At 37.6% G+C, this 22,170-nt stretch overlaps 1 non-coding gene across 1 annotated transcript; it reads right to left on the bottom strand.

The window, feature by feature from the left end:
* Nucleotides 1-2,823: 2,823 nt before the first annotated feature.
* Nucleotides 2,824-2,896, bottom strand: Trnal-caa (transfer RNA leucine (anticodon CAA)). The gene has a single exon. It is a non-coding gene; the product is annotated as a tRNA-Leu (tRNA).
* Between the last annotated feature and the right edge of the window lie 19,274 nt (nucleotides 2,897-22,170).

Below are 22,170 nucleotides of genomic sequence, written 5' to 3'. Positions count from 1 at the left end.
CCCTTCCTCTCTGTTTTGCTCACAGAGCTGCCAGCTGGAGGGGCCTAAAACTGAAGCTGATTGAAATAACTTTCAGATTCCCTTCTTACCTGTAGAAGGTAGGATGGAATGGGAAGTAGTGACTATTGCAGTTTTGCTAGTTAGCAGATTTTAAAAATTCAAAATGGGATGCATTTCTGGATAAACACACATACACACACACACACACACACCTACAAACACACACACTCATACAGAGCATCATAGCCTTGCTGTATTTTCATTATAGATATCAAAATTCAAAATTCACAAATATGATTTGCTTGGGTAAAAAGAAACAGGGGAAGGAACTCTCATATCCTTTGGACATCTAAATCATACTTGGACCATGTTGCCAATTAATTATAAAGGATTTTATTTTGTGTTTTTTAAACAAGATGTATGAAGACAAGGAAGGAAATCTTACTTTATACCTACAGGAAAATAATGCTTCAAAGACATACAGACTACCAGAAGAGGTGGATCTTAGCTTCCTGAAGGAAAGTTGAACAGATTCATGCAACACACTAACCTTGGCAAAAAACCTTCCTACCTTAATCATGTTATAAAAAAACATCAAACATTTTAATATATTTGAAATTCTGCTCCCTGAACCAAACACAAGCAAACCCATCATATTTCTTAAATGCATAGATTTACAAACACTTCAACTAACACACAATGACCTGGCAACAACTTATGCTATTAATACAATTGCAGTGGATTTAAATTCAGATTTTCCTGGGATATCTTATCAGAGGCTCAGCATGAAAAAAATGTACTAAATACAATTATTTAAATAGTTACTTATTTGAACCATATACTCATATGTGGTTTTAAAAATATTTAACTGTTTTTAAAAAGTAAAAATGGCTACTTGGAAGCTGAGGCAGCAGTATTGCAAATTTGAGGACAACCTGAGCAACTTAGCAAGATCCTACCTAAAAACTTTTTTTTATTGTTTAAAAGGGTTGGAGATGTAGGTCTGTGGATTAGCCCTTGCCTAGCATATACAAGGTCCTGGTTCAATTCCCACTACTGGAAAAAATGTTTTGTTTATTAATCCATATATTTAAACTTTTGTATCTCGTATTTTTTGTTTATTGCGAGTTCCTAGATTCACAGGCAAGGCACTTAAAGTTGTAATCTGTGGACTTGAGTTTATGTGTTTCAAGAATTACATTTTGATTCAATTAAAACTTGCATGTTGGTATCAAGAGATGGCTTTACTTGAAACCTGTCAATTCTTTGAACTCTAGCTTCTAGACTTTGTGCCTCCCTGACTATTTTTGAAAGATCCAAACTGGTTCTGAAAAAGGGAAGTCAACAATGATTTTGTTGAATGCCTGAAATAGTGTTTACTCGCCCCGCCCCTTGAATGACAAACTCCTTAAAGTATCTACTACACCTTTACATCTCCACAGAGTTGTTCAGAAAGTATTTGGAGGAAAAGAGAGTGGGAGGGGTGATGTTTCCAATTCATTCATCTGCACAGTAAAAACCCCTGTGTGTGGTCTTAAGATAGAGATTTAGGATAAAGAGAGAGATGAGAGATATACTAAGTCTCAAAGGAAACATCCATGAGCCATTCAGATGCAGAAAGCACCACTGTAAATCTTGAGCAACATACCCTAGACCCAGGGGCCTTGTAAACTAAAGAAAAAACTCAAGTGCAGGGAAAGATGGCCCAAAATTGTGTGGCTCCACCCTGGCTCCACTCCACTATGTCCCCTAACTATAGTCCCTCTATTTGAACCTCCAACCCAGGGTTGGGCTTCTCACTCTAAGAGAGGACATATTCTGCCTCGAATGTGTACCTACTTCCTAAATAAACCTCTATCTATACCTTTATCTGGTGCACGCTGAAATTCTTTTCCATCAACTGTGCCAAGAACCCCGACTGGTTGTGAGCTGAATTTCCCTTTCCTTCTGAGAACTCCTAAGGCTCATTTCCAGGGCATCTCTTTTCCCTGACAGTATCATCTTGAATCTAAAGAGCAAGAAAGGAGAACTCATTTCCCTTACTGGGGTGATATGAAGACCAATTCTCATCAAGAGTAATGGAGAAAACTGGGAGGGATTTATTAATTTCCAGGTGACTAGCATAAGTCTTTTGTTGATTTTTAAAGCAAACCAACTGCTTCAGAGATTCCATTACTCATGTAAGTGTCAGAACTCTGCCAGTAGATTTCAAAGAATGCAGATTTATTTAACTTTGTAGTCACAGAAAAAACAAAAATAAATACAAAGCAGGATCTTTCTGCTGCAAATTCTATTAAAAAGAAATAATTTGACCACGAAGAAAAATTGTCCTTTAATACACTTTAGCTTATAGGAAGAATGAAAAAATTTATTCAGATGATCAATAGTTGTAATCAATAGATATAAAAAAATACATCAGTTGCTACTTAAATACTGCCAACCATGAAGCTTGTAAAGTGCACCCTCTCTGCTCACCTTGGACAAATAGAAAATCATGCCAATACATTTCACCTAATTTTACCTATTTTATTTCAGTGGAAACCAGGGATTACTAGAAATAATTACCCACACAGTACTTAAAAAACTGAAAACAAAACAAAACAAAACTGGAAAAGAGATCAATGGAGAAATGGAAAGGAAAAAAGTCCATGGAGAAGTGTCTTCTTTGATGGTATTTGCTATCACTAAAATAGATATATAATTATGACACTTAAGCAATGGAACACACCCTGAAATAGCACATTGTTGGAGGGAAAATGCATTAAATGGATCATGGGAGAGGGCTACATTCTGCCTAATTTTTTTTTTTTTTTTTTTTTTTTTTTGTGGTGCTGGGGATTGAACCCAGGGCCTTGTGCACTTGAGGCAAGCACTCTACCAACTGAGCTACATCCCCTGGCCTGCCATTCTGCCTAATTTTAGGCAGAATAAAATTTTGCCTGAAATTTCAACTCAGGCACTTAGCTTGTGTTTTATTTTTAAAGTACAGTGACTTGGGCACCCCAATCAAGATAGCAGGTCCAAATTTTACTTTGGTTACATCCCCTCAGTGGTCCATCTCTGAATCTTGGTGGAGACTCACAGTAAAGTTCACTACTGATGAAATGTCAGAATCTCCCCCTACTCCCAGAACTCTGCATACAGTCACTCTCTTGCCTCCTTCCACTACGGAAGCCACTAGGGGCATATCCCAGAATCCTGACCTCATGCTTGAGCCACCAGATGGGGCAGGTGACTACCTCAGGATCATAATCTCTCTAGAAGGGATGCCCCGTCTTTAGTCTTAGTACGTCACCTCCAAATTAGTTGTCTAGTTTCTGATTTTTCTCAGGCCAATCTGGGGCCCATCCCGACTTCACATTTTCCACAAAGTCAACCCTTGAAAGTATCTATGTCTCCAGAACATATTTGTACCCTCTAAGCACTTCCCACTAATTGTTCACATCACAGAGGCCCACACACATACCTTAGCCTTGAAACCCACCAAAGACAGGTCTTTTTTTCTTAAACCTCCTATAGTCTTACCATCTAGTAAATTTTTTAAACATGAAACAAGTTAATAAATGTTAGATAAAAACTCAGGAATTTTAATTTAGAAAATGGATATTTAAAAAAGAAATGTATAATCCCAGCAGCTCAGGAGGCTGAAGCAGGAGGATCATGAATTCAAAGCCAACCTCAGCAAAAGCAAGGCACCAAGCAACTCAATGAGACCCTGTCTCTAAATAAAATACAAAAAATAGGGCTGGGGAGGTAGCTCAGTGGTTGAGCAACCCTGAGTTTAATCTTCAGTACTCTCAAAAAATAAAAAATAAAAAATAAATGTAGTTTTCGTTTAAAATATATTACTAATGCTAAATTTTTTGTGAATTCCTATGTTGACTTTTAAAATTTTTTTTGAATTTTATTTGTTCTAAGTTGTTGTACATGACAGTAGAATGCATTAATATATTTTGATAGATCATACATAAATGGAATGTAAACTCTCATTTTCCTGATTATATGTATTGCAGGATCACATCGGTCATTCAGTCATACATGTACATGAGGTAATAATGTCTGTTTCACTCTACTATCATTACTTCCCCCAGACCACTTCCCCCGCTTCGCTCCCCTCTACCTAATATAAAGTAACTCTATTCTTCCCTATGTTGACTCTTTGTGTTACAAAAATAATTGTCTTCTAGTGGTTTCTTTTGTAAGTTCATATTTTTGTACAGTTCATATTTCAAGGCAAATTCACACAGGATCTGGAACCCTCTTCAAGACACTCACATGCTATAGTAACCATTCATAGTTAGCAAAAATTTTGTCAAAGAACACTTTTTTCTGCAGGTATAATAGAATTTTCATTTTCCGTTTAGAAACAGAAATCACTATTCACCAACCTATATGTATATCTAAGTCATGCAGTTGATTCTATTTTTAATTCTAGATAATAATTCAAGAGCTTTGAGGTTTTCTTTAATCTAATTCCTTGGTTTAAAATGACCAAACATCATTAGAGCAGTTTCTCAATCAAGATATAATTGACATTTTGGACCAGATAATTGTTTAAAGAAGGAGACTGTCCTGTACATTGTAGGATATTCAGTAGCACCCTTAGCCTCTACCCACTAGGTGCCAGTAATGCCCCCTCTGGGTTGGTACAACAAAAAAACATCTCTAGACACCAACAAATGTCCTTGGGAGAAAATTCTATTTCCTTGTGATCCCTGTACCAGCAGCAATAGTTTCACTTATAAGCTCATTAAAATGCAATTTTTTGAGCCCACCCTGACCTAAAAAATCAGAATCTCTGGAATGGTTCCCAAGAAACCTATTATTTAACAATCTCTTCAGGTGATTTTGATGTACATTAAAGTTTGAGAACCAGAGTCCCAGATCCAGTAAAGTAGAAGGAATATATTTTCAAAATCCCCAAATACACCCTAAATCTATTAAATTATAACCACTGGGATGGGACACAGATATCAGTACATTTGAGATTTTAGTACTCACTACATATTGGCATTGCCTGGGGATCTTTCAAATACAATTTTGACTGGGCCAACTTTCCATCAATTAAACCAGAATCCTAAATGTAGAATTCAAGCACCACATTTTTTTTTCCATCTCAAGTACAATGTCCCAGGTAATTCTAATGTGTATCTAAGAACAAAAACCACTTCTCTTAGATGGCATAAATATTGAGGCAGAATGATGTAGTGGTTAGATATGTAAACCCTGGATTCAAACTGCCTGGGTTTAAATCCAGTTTTAACCATTTCCTATTTGACCTTGAACAAGTTCCTTAACCATGCCAAACTTCCATGTCCTAATCTGTCAAAAAGGGAGTAATATAATCATGTACATTTAGATGGTTGTTGTGAGGATTAAATGAATAATATGTGTAAAGCACTTGACAAGACAACCCTGGGGCATAATAAGCACTCAGCAAAATAATAAGCACTCAGCAAAATAATAAAGTTTTTCAGGAAGATCCAAGATGGTGGACTAGACGGAGGCTGCATTCCTTGTTGCTCCTTAACGCTGTTTCAAGCAGAGGATATCTGTTTCTCGGTGAGGCAGTTTTTGCTGCTTATCGATCCCCTGGTGTTTACCCATTTGTCTGCTGTGATGACCTGCAGTCTGCCAGCATATCCACACCTTTTTTGAGAGCAGATTGCTCACTGTCAGGCGTCTATCATCCGTCATTTGCCTGCCTCTCGCCTGTCCATCGCCTGCCTTACTCCAATCCATCACCCAATACTCGAGGTTCCCCTCCCGATCGTCCGTCAACAGTCAGCAAACTGATTCCAACCACCAGTGGAGCACCAGCTGCCTGTTGCTGCCTGGAAGTTCACTTTCACAGTACCAGCAGGTTTGATTACACGTGGCTGCTGCCATTTTGAGACAACAGCCAGGCCCTGTAGGACCCCTGGCCGGACTGACTGAGGCCCATCTCCAGGATCCCTCAGCCCGACTGATCACTCCCTGCCGCCAGGACCCCAAGACCAACTGACTGCGCCCTATCACCGGGACCCCAGACCGACTGATTGCACCTGGCCTCCAGGACCCACAACCACACCAAACACACTGGAAATCCAGGACCCCTGCCGGACCAACTGAATCCCGTCTCCAGGACCTCCAGCTGGCCACGTCCACCACTGAGCTGCAGCTCCCCATTTGCCAATACATTTCGAAGCCAGAGTGGCCATCTTGGATAATTCTGGAAGCCGTAGCCCCAATCTTGGATGGGACAAATCCCATCCTGCAACGCCTGCTGGAGGCTTGAAGCTCATTGTCAGGTACCTCTCATGCATGAGGCTACTGAACACTGGGAGGTTTCATTACTATATGACTGTTATACAGTAGATTTTCTTTTTTCTCCTTTTTAAAAAATTTTAAGTTTTTATTTCTTTACTTTTCTTGCTTTCTTTTTCTTTTGTTTACCTGTTCTCTCAGAGTCTCTTTCTCCCTTTTTTGCATGCTAACATCCGATTTCTTTTGATTATACTCTCACCCGATTTTCTAGAACTTCTGTATATTCTTTTCTTTTTTTTTATTATTGTATACAAATGGGATACATGTTGTTTCTCTGTTTGTACCTGGAGTCAAGGCATACCATTTGTGTAATCATAAATTTACATAGGGTAATGTTGTTTGATTCATTCTGTTATTTTTTCCCTTCCCCCCACCCCTCCCACCACTCTTTTCCCTCTATACAGTCCTTCTTTCCTCCATTCTTACCACCCTCCTTATCCCTAACCCTAAACCTAACCCTAACCCTAACACTAACCCCTCCCACCCCCATTATATGTCCTCATCCACTTATCAGAGAGATCATTCGTACTTTAGTTTATTGAGATTGGCTTATCTCACTTAGCATGATATTCTCCAATTTCATCCATTTGCCTGCAAATGCCATAATTTTATCATTCTTCATTGCGGAGTAATATTCCATTGTATATATATGCCACAATTTCTTTATCCATTCATCAACTGAAGGGCATCTAGGTTGGTTCCACAATCTGGCTATGGTGCATTGAGCAGCAAAGAACAATCATGTGGCTGTATCTCTGTAGTATGCTGATTTTAAGTCCTTTGGGTATAGGCCAAGGAGTGGGATAGCTGGGTCAAATGGTGTTTCCATTCCAAGCTTTCTAAGGAATCTCCATACTGCTTTACAGAGTGGCTGCACTAATTTGCAACCCGACCAGCAATGTATGAGTGTACCTTTTTCCCTACATCCTCGCCAACACCTATTGTTGCTTGTGTTCTTGATAATCACCATTCTAATTGGGGTGAGATGAAATCTTAGGGTAGTTTTGATTTGCATTTCTCTTATTACTAAAGATGTTGAACATTTTTTCATATATCTGTTGATGGCTTGTACATCTTCTTCTGTGAAGTGTCTGTTCATTTCCTTAGCCCATTTGTTGATTGGATTATTTGTATTCTTGGTGTAGAGTTTTTTGAGTTCTTTATAGATTCTGGAAATTAGCGCTCTATCTGAAGTATGAGTGGCAAAGATTTTCTCCCACTCTGTAGGTTCTCTCTTCACATTACTTATAGTTTCCTTTGCTGAGAGAAAGCTTTTTAGTTTGAATCTATCCCAGTTGTTGATTTTTGCTTTTATTTCTTGTGCTATGGGAGTTCTGTTAAGGAAGTCTGATCCTAAGCCAACAAGTTGAAGATTTGGACCTACTTTTTCTTCTATAAGATGCAGGCTCTCTGGTCTGATTCCGAGGTCCTTGATTCATTTTGAGTTGAGTTTTGTGTAGGGTGAGAGATAGGGGTTTAATTTCATTCTGTTGCATATGGTTTTCCAGTTTTCCCAGCACCATTTGTTGAAGAGGCTATCTTTTCTCCATTGCATATTTTTGGCACCTTTGTCTAGTATGAGAAAATTGTATTTATTTGGGTTTGTGTCCATGTCCTCTATTCTGTACCTTTGATCTACCTGTCTATTTTGGTACCAATACCATGCGGTTTTTGTTACTATTGCTTTGTAGTAGAGTTGAAGATCTGGTATTGCGATACCCCCTGCTTCGCTCTTTCTACTGAGAATTGCTTTAGCTATTCTGGGTTTCTTATTCTTCCAGATGAATTTCATAATTGCTTGCTCTATTTCTGCAAGGTACATCATTGGGATTTTAATTCAAATTGCATTGAATTTGTATAGCACTTTTGGTAGTATGGCCATTTTGACAATATTAATTCTGCCTATCCAAGATCATGGGAGATCTTTCCATCTTCTAAGGTTTTCTTCATTTTCTTTCTTTAGTGTTCTGTAGTTCTCATGGTAGAGGTCTTTCACCTCTTTTGTGAGATTGATTCCCAAGTATTTTATTTTTTTCAAGGCTATTGTGAATGGGGTAGTTTTCCTAATTTCTCTTTCTGAAGATTCATCACTTATGTATAAAAATGCATTGGATTTATGAGCATTGATCTTGTAACCGGCTACTTTACTGAATTCACTTATGAGTTCTAAAAGTTTCCTGGTGGAATTTCCAGGTTCCTCTAAATATATAATCATGTTATGAGTGAACAGGGATAGTTTGAGTTCTTCTCTTCCAATTCATATCCCTTTAATTTCTTTGGTTTGTCTAATTGCTCTGGCTAGAGTCTCAAGGATGATGTTGAATAGAAGTGGTGAAAGAGGGCATCCCTGCCTTGTTCCAGTTTTTAGGGGGAATGATTTCAGTTTTTCACCATTTAGAATGATATTGGCCATGGGCTTAGCGTAGATGGGCTTTCTAATGTTAAGGAATGTTCCTACTACCCCAATTTTTTCTAGTGTTTTGATCATGAAGGGATGCTGTATTTTATCGAATGCTTTTTCTACATCTATTGAAATAATCATGTGATTCTTAACTCTAAGTCTGTTGATATGGTGAATGACATTTATTGATTTCCGGATGTTGAACCAACCTTGCATCCCTGGGATAAAACCCGCTTGATCGTGGTGCACTATCTTTTTAATATATTTTTGTATGCAATTTGCTAAAATTTTGTTGAGAATTTTTGCGTCGATGTTCATTAAGGATATTGGTCTGAAATTTTCTTTCCTCAATGTGTCTCTGTCTGGTTTAGGTATCAGGGTGATATTGGCTTCATAGAATGAGTTTGGGAGGGTTCCCTCCTCTTCTACTTCATGGATTACTATCTGGTCCCGGACTTTTCTTTGTTGGTAGGCTTTTGATGACCTCTTCTATTTCATTGCTTGAAATTGGTTTATTTAAGTTGTGTAGGTCCTCCTCGTTCAGTTTAGGTAATTCATATGTCTCTAGAAACTTGTTGATGTCTTCGAGGTTTTCTGTTTATTGCAGTATAGATTTTCAAAATAGCTTCTAATTATGTTTTGTATTTCATTCGTGTCTGTTGTGATATTTCCTTGTTCATTCCGAATTTTAGTAATTTGAGTTTTCTCCCTCTTTCTCTTTGTTAGTGTGGCTAAGGGTTTATCAATTTTGTTTATTTTTTCAAAGAACCAACTATTTATTTTGTTCATTTTTCCGATTGTTTCTTTTGTTTCAATTTCGTTGATTTTGGCTCTGATTTTAACTATTTCCTGTCTTCTACTACTTTTGGTGTTGGTCTGCTCTTCTTTTTCTAGGGCTTTGAACTGTAGTGTTAAGTTGTTTATTTGTTGATTTCTACTTCTTTTGTTGAATGCGCCCCATGAAATAAATCTTCCTCTAAGTACTGCTTTCATAGTGTCCCAGAGATTTTGATATGATGTGTCTTTGTTCTCGTTTACTTCTAAGAATTTTTTTATTTCCCTACTGATGTCTTCTGTTATCCATTCATCATATAATAGTGTATTATTTAATCTCCAGGTATTGGAGAAGTTTCTTTTTTTTATTCTGTCATTTATTTCTAATTTCAATCCATTATGATCTGATAGAATACAAGGTAGTATCTCTATCTTCTCGTATTTGCTAACAGTAGCTTTGTGGCATAAAATATGGTCTATTTTAGAGAAGGATCCATGTGCTGGTGAGAAGAAAGTGTATTCGTTCTTTGTTGGATGGTATGTTCTATATATGTCAGTTAGGTCTAAATTGTTGATTGTGTTATTGAGATCTATGGTTTCTTTATTCAATTTTTGTTTTGAAGATCTATCCAGTGGTGAGAGAGGTGTGTTAAAATCGTCTAGTATTATTGTGTTGTGGTCTATTTGATTTCTGGAATTGAGAAGGATTTGTCTGACGTACGTGGATGAGCCAATGTTTGGGGCATAGATATTTATGATTGTTATGTCTTGCTGATTTATACTTCCCTTAAGCAGTATGTAATGTCCTTCTGTGTCCCTTCTGACTAGTTTTGGCTTGAAGTCCACAGTATCTGAAATGAGGATGGATACTCCAGCTTTTTTGCTGTGTCTGTGTGCATGGTATGTTTTTTCAATCCTTTCACCTTTAGTCTATGGGTATCTCTTTCTATGAGATGAGTCTCTTGCAGGCAGCATATTGTTGGATTTTTCTTTTTAATCCAATCTGCCAGTCTATGTCTTTTGATTGATGAGTTCAGGCCATTAACATTCAGGATTATTATTTTGATATGATTTGTATTCCCAGTCATTTGACTCACTTTTGTTTTTTGATATGATTTGGTTTCTCCTTTATTTGGCTATTCCTTTAGGCTAGTTCCTCACGTTGCTGATTTGCATCATTGTTTTTCATCTCTTCCTCATGGAATATTTTGCTGAGAACATTCTGTAATGCTGGCTTTCTTTTTGTAAATTCCTTTAGCTTTTGTTTATCATGGAAGGATCTTATTTCATCGTCAAATTTGAAGGTAAGTTTTGCTGGGTATAAGATTCTTGGTTGGCATCCGTTTTCTTTCAGTTGCTTGGTAAATGTTGTTCCAGGCTCTTCTAGCTTTTAGGATCTGGATTGAAAAATCTGCTGATATTCATTTTGGTTTCCCCCTGAATGTAATTTGATTCTTTTCTTTTGCGGCCTTTAAAATTCTGTCTTTATTTTGTATGTTAGGTATTTTCATAATAATGTGCCTTGGTGTGGGTCTGTTGTAATTTTGTATATTTGGAGTCCTATAAGCCTCTTGTACTTGGTTTTTCATTTCGTTCTTCAGATTTGGCAAATTTTCTGATATTATTTCATTGAATAGATTGTTCATTCCTTTGGTTTGTTTCTCTAAGCCTTCCTCAATCCCAATAATTCTTAAATTTGGCCTTTTCATGATATCCCATAATTCTTGTAGATTCTGTTCATGATTTCTTACCATCTTCTCTGTTTGGGCAACTTTGTTTTGAAGATTAAATATTTTGTCTTCAGTGTCTGAGGTTCTGTCTTCCAGGTGTTCTAGCCTATTGGTTATGCTTTCTATGGAGTTTTTAACTTGGTTTATTGTTTCCTTCATTTCAAGGATTTCTGTTTGTTTTTTTTTCAGTATCTCTAACTCTCTATTGAAATGATCTCTTGCTTCCTGTATTTGGTCTTTTAACTGTTGATTGGTGCAATCATTTAATGCCTGCATTTGCTCTTTCATCTCCTCCTTCAATGCCTGCATTTACTCTTTCATCTCCTCATTGCTTCCCTGATTGTTTTTATTATGTACATTCTGAACTCCCTTTCTGACATTTCTTCTGCTGTGCTGTCTTTGGGTTTTGTTGATATAGTATCTAGGTTTGTTTGGGACATTTTCTTCCCTTGTTTTCTCATATTGATCAGATGTTAGTGGGACCCTGGGATATTGCAGATTTCCTCTATTGGCTTATAGTGTCCCTGTAGATTTCCAGTGTATCACTTCCCAGCCTTCAGTAGCTGGAAGTCTTGGAGGAACTTGATAATGCAGTGCTTCCAAAGAAAGCTGCCCCTAGCCCCCTACTGGTTCCAGAGCTTGGAGCTGGCTCTGTGCGGAAAGGCTCTCACTGGGGGGCCTGCACCAAGCAGCTGGCCGTGTGGGAGGAGCCCCAACCCCGGAGCGTGCAAGGCTACCAGGGGAAGACTCTAACTGCCCTGCCCTGCTCAGATAAGCCACCTCTATCCGTGCCTGCCCCCTAGGCCAAGCTTCACCCATTGGGGGAGACTCACCCCGTGGCTCTATTTTAGTCCGAGTCTCTCAATGCCTCCCCTTCTTGATTCCTGGGTTCTGGAGCGACTGGAGATGCAGTCACCCTCTAGTCTGCTATCTTGGATCGCCCCATGGAAAGAGCCTGCGGCCAGAGGGGACAGGGCCACCTGGAGAAGTCTCTATCTTCCCTGCCCTGATCCCAGAGGCTGCTTTCGGGTCGAAGCTCTCCATTGGCTCAGGGACTTGTGGCTGGCTCCGTGTAGAAAGGCTCTCACTGGGTGGTCTGCTCCAAGAAGCTAACCTTGAAAGGCGCCTCCCGCCGCAGGGGGCCAGGCTGCTAGGGGAAGTCCCTGGCTGCCCTGTCCTGGTCCCTGAAGCCCTTGCGGGCCAGAGCACGCCGTGCTGGCGCCTGGACTTGGAGCTGGTTCTGATCAGAAAGGCATTCATTGGGGGGCCTGCTCCGAGAAGCTGGAGAAGTTGACCGTGTGGGAGGGGCCTATTGCCGGAGTGCGCAGTGCTTCCTGGGGAAGACTCTAGCTGCCCTGCCCTGCTCTGATAAGCCACCTCTATCTGGGCCTGCTGCCCAGGCCGAGCTTTAACTGGTGGGTGAGAGTCACCTGTGGCTCTATTTTAGTCCAAGTCTCTCAATGCCTCTCCTTCTTGAATCCTGGGTTCAGGAGCGACTGGAGATGCAGTCACCCTCTAGTCCGCCATCTTGGATTGCCTGTATATTCTTTTCTTATCCTATTAACAGTCACATTCTACATCCCTATGCATCCTCTTTGTCCTCCATTAGAAACTGCAGATCTTATGGCAAACCTGTTTGTTTTACCAAAGATAAAATTTGAACTCATTTTGTTTATTATGACAATTTTGTTATTGTCCCCATAGGGTCTATTTGGTCTAGGATTGCATAGTGTCTGATTTGGGCACTGCTAATATTGATCTCCCCTTAAAGAAAGGGTTTTGGAAACCTATAGGGCCACTATTAGCCTATAGGGGGAAATCTGCAATACCCCAGATCTGCACTGCTAGAGGGAAAGATACATGAACAACATGAAAAACCAAGGGAAGAAAATGCTCCAAACAAATCTAGACTCTATAGTAATTGAATCCAATGACAGTATGTTAGAAGAAATGTCAGAGAAGGACTTCAGATTGTACATGATTAAGATGATTCCCAAAGCAAAGGATGAGATAAGAGAGCAAATGCAGGCAATGAATGATAATACTAATAAGCAGTTGAAAGAGCAACTGCAGGAAGCAAAAGATCATTTCAACAAAGAGATAGAGATTCTCAAAAAAATCAAATGGAAATCCTTGAAATGAAGGAGATAATAAACCAAATAAAAAATTGTAATGTAAAGCATCACCAAAAGACTAGACCACTTGGAAGACAGAACCTCAGACAATGAAGACAAAATATTTAATCTTGAAAATGAAGTTGCCCAAACAGAGAAGATGGTAAGAAATCATGAAGAGAATCTCCAAGAACTATGGGACATCATGAAAAGACCAAATTTAAGAATTATTGGGATTGAGGAAAGCACAGAGATACAAACCAAAGGAATGAACAACCTATTCAATGAAATAATATCAGAAAATTTCCCAAACCTGAAGAATGAAATGGAAAATCAAGTACAAGAGGCTTACAGAACACCAAATGCACAGAATCACAACAGATCCACACCAAGGCACATTATAATGAAAATGCCTAAGATTCAAAATAAAGATAGGATTTGAAGGCCGCAAGAGAAAAGCACCAGATTACATATAGGGGAAGACCAATACGGATAGCAGCCGACTTCTCAACCCAGACTCTAAAAGCTAGAAGGGCCTGGAACAACATATTTCAAGCTCTGAAAGAACATGGTTGCCAACCAAGAATCCTATACCCAGCAAAACTAACCTTCAGATTTGAAGATGAAATAAAATATTTCCATGATAAACAAAAGTTAAAAGAATTTACAAATAGAAAGCCTGCACTACAGAATGTTGTCAACAAAATATTCCATGAGGAGGAAATAAAAATCAACAATGGAGGTCAGCAAAGGGAGGAACTACCTTAGAGAAAAACCACTCAAAGGAGAAACCAAGCCAACTTAAAAACCAAAAATAAGCCAAATGACTGGGAATACAAATCATATCTCAATAATAACCCTGAATATTAATAGCCTAAACTCATCAATCAAAAGACATAGACTGGCAGAATGGATTAAAAAGAAAGACCCAACAATATGCTGCCTGCAAGAGACTCATCTCATAGAAAAAGACATCCACAGACTAAAGGTGAAAGGATGGGTGAAAACCTACCATGCACATGGACTCAGTAAAAAAGTGGGGGTTTCCATCCTTATATCAGATAAAGTGGACTTCAAGCCAAAGTTAGTCAGAAGGGATAAAGAAGGACATTTCATACTGCTTAAGGGAACCATAAATCAGGAAGACATAACAATAGTAAATATTTATGCCCCAAACAATGGTGCATCCCTGTACATCAAACGAATCCTTCTCAATTTCAAGAATCACATAGACCACAACACAATAATTCTGGGTGACTTTAACGCACCGCTGTCACCACTAGATAGATCTTCCAAACAAAATCCAACCAAAGAAGCCATAGAACACAATAACACAATCAATAACCTAGACTTAATAGACATATATAAAATATTCCATCCATCAACGAGCAGATACACTTTCTTCTCAGCAGCACATGGATCCTTCTCGAAAATAGACCATGTGTTGTGCCACAAAGCAGCCCTTAGGAAATGCAAAAAAATAGAGATACTGCCTTTTGTTCTATCAGATAACGATGGACTGATAGTAGAAATCAATGACAAAATAAAAAAGGGAAATTACTCCAACACTTGGAGACTATATAATATGCTATTGAATGAAACATGGATAACAAAAAATATCAGGGAGGAGATTAAAAAATTCTTAGATATCAATGACAATGATGATACAACATATCAAAATCTCTGGGACACTATGAAAGCAGTACTAAGAGGAAAATTCATTGAATGGAGCACATTCCAGAAAAGAATGAAAAGTCAACAACTAAATGACCTAACATTACAGCTGAAAGTCCTAGAAAAAGAAGAACAGAATAACAGCAATAGTAGTAGAAGACAGGAAATAATTAAAATCAGAGCTGAAATCAATGAAATTGAAACAAAAGAAACTATTCAAAAAATTGACAAAACAAAAAGTTGGTTCTTTGAGAAAGTAAAGAAAATAGACAGACCCTTAGCCACACTAACAAAGAGAAGGAGAGAGAAGACTCAGATTACTAAAATACATGATGCAAAAGGAAATATCACGACAGACATCACTGAGATGTATAACAAAATGAGAAGCTACTTTGAAAATCTGTATTCCAACAAAATAGAAACTACCGAAGACATTGATAAATTTCTAGAGACATATGCTCCTCCCAAACTGAACCAGGAGGACATACACAATTTAAACAGATCAATATCAAGCAATGAAATAGAAGAAGCATTAAAAATCTACCATCCAAGAAAAGTCCAGGACCAGATGGATTCTCAGCTGAGTTCTACAAGACCTTCAAAGAAGAACTCATTCCAATACTTCTCAAAGTATTCCAGGAAATAGAAAAGGAGGGTACCCTACCAGACTCATTCTATGAAGCTAATATCACCCTCATACCCAAACCAGGAAAAGACACATCAAGGAAAGAAAATTTTAGACCAATATCCTTGATGAATATAGATGCAAAGATCCTTAACAAAATATTGGCAAACCGTATCCAAAAACATATTAAGAATATTGTGTACCACGATCAAGTGGGGTTCATTCCTGGAAGGCAAGGATGGTTCAACATTCGTAAATCAATAAACGTAATCCATCATGTCAATAGACTTAAGGAAAAGAATCATATGGTTATTCCAATTGACGCAGAAAAAGCCTTTGACAAAATATAACATCCCTTTATGCTCAAAACACTAGAAAAAATAGGGATAGTAGGAACATACCTGACCATTGTAAAGGCTATTTATGCTATGCCCATGGCCAACATCATTCTTAATGGAGAAAAACTGAAAGCATTCCCTTTAAAAACGGGAACAAGACAGGGATGTCCTCTTTCACCACTTCTATTCAACATTGTCCTTGAAACTCTAGCCAGAGCAATTAGGCAGACTAAAGAAATTAAAGGGATACGAATAGGAAAAGAGGAACTTAAGCTGTCACTATTTGCGGATGACATGATTCTCTATTTAGAGGATCCAAAAACCTCCTCCAGAAAACTTCTAGACCTCATCAATGAATTCAGCAAAATAGCAGGCTATAAAATCAACACGCATAAATCTAAAGCATTTTTATACACAAGTGACGATACAGCTGAAAGGGAAATGAGGAAAACAACTCCATTTGCAATAGCCTCAAAAAAAATAAAATACTTGAGAATCAATCTAACTAAAGAGGTAAAAGATCTCTACAATGAAAACTACAAAACATTGAAGAAAGAAATTAAGGAAGACCTTAGAAGATGGAAGGATCTCCCATGTTCTTGGATAGGCAGAATTAATATTGTCAAAATGGCCATACTACCAAAAGTGCTATACAGATTCAATGCAATTGGAATTAAAATCCCAAAGACGTACCTTACAGAAATAGAGCAAGCAATCATGAAATTCATCTGGAAGAATAAGAAACCCAGAATAGTTAAAGCAATCCTTAGCAGGAAGAATGAAACAGAGGGTATCGCAATACCAGAACTTCAACTCTACTACAAAGCAATAGTAACAAAAACCGCATGGTATTGGTACCAAAATAGACAGGTAGATCAAAGGTACAGAATAGAGGACATGGACACAAACCCAAATAAATACAATTTTCTAATACTAGACAAAGGTGCCAAAAATATGCAATGGAGAAAAGATAGCCTCTTCAACAAATGGTGCTGGGAAAACTGGAAATCCATATGCAACAGAATGAAATTAAACCCCTATCTCTCACCCTACACAAAACTCAACTCAAAATGGATCAAGGACCTCGGAATCAGACCAGAGAGCCTGCATCTTATAGAAGAAAAAGTAGGTCCAAATCTTCAACTTGTTGGCTTAGGATCAGACTTCCTTAACAGAACTCCCATAGCACAAGAAATAAAAGCAAGAATCAATAACTGGGATAGATTCAAACTAAATAGCTTTCTCTCAGCAAAGGAAACTATCAGAAATGTGAAGAGAGAGCCTACAGAGTGGGAGAATATCTTTGCCACTCATACTTCAGATAGAGCACTAATTTCCAGAATCTATAAAAAACTCAAAAAACTCTACACCAAGAATACAAATAACCCAATCAACAAATGGACTAAGGATATGAACAGACACTTCACAGAAGAAGATATACAAGCAATCAACAGACATATGAAAAAATGTTCAACATCTTTAGTAATAAGAGAAATGCAAATCAAAACTACCCTAAGATTCCATCTCACCCCAATTAGAATGGTGATTATCAAGAATACAAGCAACAATAGGTGTTGGAGAGGATGTGGGGAAAAACGTACACTCATACATTGCTGGTGGGACTGTAAATTAGTGCAGCCACTCTGGAAAGCAGTGTGGAGATTCCTTAGAAAACTTGGAATGGACCTACCATTTGACCCAGCTATCCCACTCCTTGGCCTATACCCAAAGGACTTAAAATCAGCATACTACAGAGATACAGCCACATCAATGTTCATTGCTGCTCAATTCACAATAGCCAGACTATGGAACCACCTAGATGCACTTCAATTGGTGAATGGATAAAGAAACTGTGGTATATATATACAATAGAATATTACTCAGCTATAAAGATTAATAAAATTATGGCATTTGCAGGCAAATGGATGAATTTGGAGAATATCATGTTAAGTGAGATAAGCCAATCTCAAAAATCCAAAAGGCAAATGATCTCACTGATAAGTGGATGATGACATGTAATGGGGAGTGGGAGGGGGGCAAGAATGGAGGAAGGAGGGACTGTACAGAGGGAAAAGAGAGATGGGAGGGGTGCGGGGGAAGGAAAAATAACGGAATGAATCAAACATCATTACTCTATGTAAATGTATGAATATGCAAATGGTATGCTGTTACTCCATGTACAATCAGAAACAACATGTACCCCATTTGTTTACAATAAAAATAAATTAAAAAAATAAAAAATAAAAGAATAAAGTTTTTCAAAGCAAATGTTTTTGAAATTAAACATTAAGAAATAAATGCACTACCATAAATATTTATTTAATATTTATAATAATTTATAATATTTATAATAAATATTTATTAAGTAATAAATATTTGCACTACCATGCTCATTTGAGCATTCACAATAGCCAAAATGTGGATGCAACTAGTCTGTTAACAGATAAGTGGAATAAAGAAAATGTGGGATATATACAAAGAAATACTATACCGCCTTAAGAAGAAGGAAATCCTATCATTTGTGACAACCTGGATGAACCTAGAGGACGTTATGCTAAGTGAATGAAGCCAGACTTAGAAAATCAATCATGTTTGATCTCACATATGTGGAATCTACCAAATTTGATCTCACAGAAACAAAATGGGAAAGTGATCACTAGAGGCTCAGGTGGCAGAGGGGTGGGGAAATGTTAGAGTGGAGAAATAAGTTTCAGTGAACCGTTGCACTGCAAGGTGATCACAGTTAAATAATGTACATTTCAAAATTGCTAAAATGGATTTTTTAACATTCTCAATTCAAGAAAATGATGAATTGGCAAGGCAATGAATAAGTTATTTAGTTTTGACTCCTTGTATAATGTAGCATAGATCAAAACATCGTGTACCCCATAAAGAACATTTTTTCAAAAATAAATATTTATAGGCAAATCTTGAATTCTTATTCCAAACAAGACAAATCTATTGGTACCCAGACCTGTATTTCTAACAAATGAAGCTTGTCTTCAGGTTCTTAATGTTGTTGGTTTGAAGTAAACTATTTAATATTGCCAGTCACTCAGGTGTCCATGTATAGAATGCATGAGTTGAAAATATCTCCGCAGTGCTGTGTTCTTCATGGATTAACCGGAGTGTGCAGAGAATTTGAGTGGTTCTTCCTCCGCAAATCTCTCTGAGGACCCAGCACCTGCTTCACTGTACGCACCAGGTTGACCTCCCTACAGTGCACACCTGGTTCCCTCTGTTTTACTTTCAGCTGTTTCTGTACCTTGTCTTTTTGGAGCCTTTCCCATTTCGGTGAACTTTTGGACACAGAGGATAAGTCTGACATTTTGGCAGAGAATCATGACATACACAAAAATGTCCCTCCATGGTAAATATATCTCAGCATGGAAAAGAACTAGCATGTCTATAAAGACATTTCTATAGAACTGGATGCTTCCTGCCTGTGCACGAAGCCCTACATGTCCAAATAGCAAACTGAAAATCAGACCTGCTTTATAAAATATCCATGAGAATAAATACGTTGATGTATGTGTGTAGTTCCTAAAAAATCATGGTACTTCAAATAAAATAAAGACAAGTTATGATAAGGAGTCAAAAAGAATCTGAGACACTATGCAGTCATGTTTTGGCTTATGTTCAAGGGATTCTGTTGGAGAATGGAGTCGATATGTTAGTGAGGCAGGTAGAACCCAATTATAAATCCTGATCTAGCAGGTACTGGTTACGTGTCCTTAGAGATTTAATCTCTTTGAGCTTTAGTTGTCTTACCATTTGCTAACAGAGTTGTTGTGGATGTTAAATATGTTAAATGAAATAAGTGGAAGTCACTCACATGTCACTGCCCCTCCTTCTCCAGCTTCTGCTGGCAAGAAATCTTCCTCATTTTGCATGGGGACAACAGTAGGTAGAAGAAACTATCATGCTTCAAATTCCAGAGATTATTTTCCGCATTTAATTCACACAGAGGAGAGGATGGAAGAGATATCTTGGTGACCAGAAAGACTCATCAAAAGATATAAAATAAGGACCCATATGGAGAAGTTCTCTTTTTCTGGAAAGATTTCGGATTATTTTGGCCTTATATTTTTAAAGAAACAAAAGCAATTCTAATTTGCCACCACCCTTTGATTCTGAAAACTTCAATACCTTCTTTAGGACGTGAGAGGATCTACATGCCCCTGGTGGAGCAGATGCTTGTGGATACCTCTCCCTCTGCTCCAAAAGAGTTCTGGGTCAGAATGGCCAGTGGAGTCATTTCCATGGTGTCATGGCATTTTCATGAATATATGTTTTCTTGTTGCTGAATGTTTAAGCACCAAAGGACGAGCTTTTAGTGTTTATCTTTAGGATCTACTTGGTGGGTTTGATGCTGATACAATACCTCATGTATTTAGGGTTGAAGATGTCATTTTTAAGAAGTATTTCAAAACTTGAGCCTGCACTAAGGGCATTTGATTTAGGAGGAAAGTCGCCTTGGCCATATGCCCTAAAACTGATGTTTTCAATAAGTATGTGGCCTTCAGACAAACAAAATCAGCCATACTTGGAGATTGTTTAGAAATTCTTGGTCTCAGGCCTTAGACTCACAGAGCAGAGGCCCAGTCATCTGTATGTGTTAGCAAGCGTTCAAGATCATTCTGATGTCCATAAAGTTAAGCACCACCACTTGAGTGCTTCCCAAACCTGAATGTTCGTTAGAATCACCTGAGGAACTTGTTAAAATAAAAAAACAAAAAACAAAAAACAAAAAACTAAACCAACAGATGATTTCTCCAGATTTTGACTCAGTTGGTTTGGAATTGGGAAATTTATCTTTTAAAAGGAATGCTGTTATGTTGTGTGCATGTACAAGTATGTAACATTGAATTGCACTATTATGTATAATTATTATGCACTAATAAAAAGGAAAAATGAACAGTTCATGTAGCCATCTAAATAAATAAATAAGTTGATCTAGGTGATTAGATTGATTGCCTGGGTTTGGCCAGCACTTTATAAATTGTCAGATTCTAGAAGCTCACATTGTGGTGGAGAGAGAAGAAGGTAAGAGGGAGAAACGAAAGAACGAGGAATGAAAGGGAAGGAGGGAGAAGGAAGAGAAGGGAAAGGAAGATGAGAGGAAAGAGGGGAGAGAGGATGAAATATCTGAATTACATATAAAATAGAGGAAGAGAGGGTGAAGGAGAGAATTTGAATCACTCTTAGAAAACAACAGTAATTTCAAATATCTACAATCACATGAGAAATAAGATTAAAAAAAAAAACAAAACATGAAAACTAACAGCAAACACTTCCCAAGATGGTAGCTAAGCAAAGACTAAGTCAAACACACAAGTAAATTTTTCCAAAATAATTTGTGGCCTATGACCAACATTTTCTTCCCTTCTCTTTTTCTGAACACTATGGAAATTGAACAAAGAAGTACAGAGTTCACTTTTTAGATTTCTAATAATTTATGACCATTGATTTCAGGTTAACTCATAAATATCTCTATTTTTCACTACTTCCATTATTGATAGCTTTAAACAGTTACATGATAATTAATAAGTACATAGAAATGCCAGTACTTTTGCCTACAAATTGCTAAAGACTGATAAAATTTTATGAACCGAATTGCACTTTTCTTACAGTATTTTCTTTATAAATGCCCAGTATTTTATTAAGATGATAGAGCTCCTCTGCTCCCATCTAAAATTATTATGTCACAATTTCAAGAATTAGATGCCAGATAAAATTGCTAATTAGAAATGTCATTGAAATTTTACTTAACAGGATTTCTTTGAATACAGGTATACAAATAGTTATAGATCTCATTTTTTAGTGGCAGGGAAATGACCATATGTAAAAACATGACAGGAAGTTGTGCTGGGCTCTAGATTGAACAAGTAGCATGTGAAAAGTTCATATTGGTGGATTTTGGAAATAATAAATACTTCATGATCTGCATAGCAAATAACTTTTAACTGGAGGTAAACATCAGGAATAAAGAAAAATGCTATTTATCAAAAATCAAACAAAATGAAACCCTCAAACTGTTAAAATTCACCAAATGCTTAATGTGCAAGTGTTATGGTTTGGATATAAGGTGTCCCCCAAAAGCTCACATGTGAAACAATATAAGAATGTTCAGAGATGAAATGATTAGACTTTGAGACTGGTACCCTAATCAGTGGATCAATCCACTGACATGGATTAATTAAGTGGT

The sequence above is a fragment of the Sciurus carolinensis genome, chromosome 8, assembly GCF_902686445.1.
Source record: "Sciurus carolinensis chromosome 8, mSciCar1.2, whole genome shotgun sequence".
NCBI lineage: Eukaryota > Metazoa > Chordata > Mammalia > Rodentia > Sciuridae > Sciurus > Sciurus carolinensis.
Note: the sequence above shows the minus strand (reverse complement) of the source record. Positions and strands in the feature narration are given on the sequence as shown.